Here is a 1,813-nt window from a genome sequence, read left to right on the forward strand (position 1 = left end):
CTTGGCAATGTTTCTAAGATGGAAGAATGCTGTTTTTGTAACATGGGAAATATGATTTTCAAAAGACAAGTTGCTGTCTAATATAACACCCAGGTTTTTTTACTGTAGAGGAAGTAACAGTACATCTGTCTAGTTGAACATTTTAGTCCAAGAGATTCTGTGTACTGTTTTTAGGTCCAATAAGTAATATCTCTGTCTTATCCAGCCATGTTCCTGTGGCTCAGTGGTGGAGCATTGGGTTAGCAGTGCAAAAAGTCATGGGTTTGATTCCCAGGGAACACACATACTACTGATAAAAAATGTATAACCTGAATGCACAGTAAGTCACTTTGGATAAAAGTGTCTGTTAAATTATTGAATTATTATTAAATTATCCGAATTAAATAGAAGAAAATTATTGGTCATCCAATCTTTTACATTTTTAACACACTCTGTTAGCTTAGATAATTTAGAAGTTTCATCTGGTCTTGTTGAGATGTATAGTTGATTATAATCAGCATAAAAGTGGAAACTAATCCTGTATTTTCTAATAATATTACCAAGGGGCAACATGTGTATTGAAAATAGCAGAGGACCTAGGACAGATCCTTGTGGCACTCCATACTTTACTGGTGATAATTGAGATGACTCCCCGTTTAAATGAACAAAGCAGTAGCGATCGGACAGGTAGGATCTAAACCATCTTAGAGCCTGTCCTTGAATACCCATATAGTTTTGTAATCATCTATGAGTATGTCATTATCTATGGTGTCAAACGCAGCACCAAGATCAAGTAAAACTAGCAATGAGATGCAGCCTTGGTCTGACGCAAGAAGCAAGTCATTTGTAATTTTAACAAGTGCAGTTTCTGTGCTATGGTGGGTCCTGAAATCTGACTGAAATTATTCATAGAGATATTTTTTTGCAGGAAGGAGCACAATTGAGCAGTCACAACTCTTTCTAAAATTTTAGACATAAACAGAAGATTTGAAATGGGTCTGTAATTTGCCAGTTCACTAGGATCTAATTGTGGTTTCTTAATATAAGGCTTAATAACCGCCTGCTTGAATGGTTTTGGGACATGACCTAAAGATAACGACAGTGGTGTAATGTAACGAAGTAATAATACTTCATTACAGTACTTAAATATTTTTTGGGAGTATCTGTACTTGAGTTTTTATATTTCAGATGATTCATTTTCCACTCAAGTCGAGTTTGGGGTGTGCGATACAGCATCATCTGCGATAATATGGTTAATGTTGTTGTAAAGATGTGCGATCTGACATTATCAAGTATATCACCAAATCACACAAACAGAGACAGAGTGCATGCACATGATTTATTAGTATATTAAAACTCAAAATTTGAGGCATTCTAAATTGTAGATGGCAAAAATGCTTCTGTATGCTTTTTATATATTTATATAATTTAATATAGTTAACTTAATCTATATCACACAAAGAGTACCGTTTTTCTGCAGATATCAGCATAACGAATTTAATAATTTTATACAAGTTCAGTAAAGTTAGCAATAATTGACTTACATCTTAGACATAATATTGCTTGTTTTTGCTCAATTTTGCAAACGAATATTTAGCTCCCCCAGCTCCTCCCAGTTGACGGGCTCGTCCAGCCCGCTAGAAACAGGTGGATGAGGGTGTTCTCCTCAAGCCCTAGCCCCTGGCCTGCATCGAAGAGGTCCTCGGCGTACAGCCCAAAGGGGCGATTGTCTTGTGGGCTGGGATGCGGCCCATTGGCCAGGGTCTGGATCCTCTGTTGTCAGGGAGCTGGGTATAAAAAAATTCCCATCGCCACTGAGTCTTCAAGTGGCTCT

Source organism: Sinocyclocheilus anshuiensis, unplaced genomic scaffold (assembly GCF_001515605.1).
Source record: "Sinocyclocheilus anshuiensis isolate Anshui unplaced genomic scaffold, SAMN03320099.WGS_v1.1 scaffold2050, whole genome shotgun sequence".
NCBI classification, from domain to species: Eukaryota; Metazoa; Chordata; class Actinopteri; order Cypriniformes; family Cyprinidae; genus Sinocyclocheilus; species Sinocyclocheilus anshuiensis.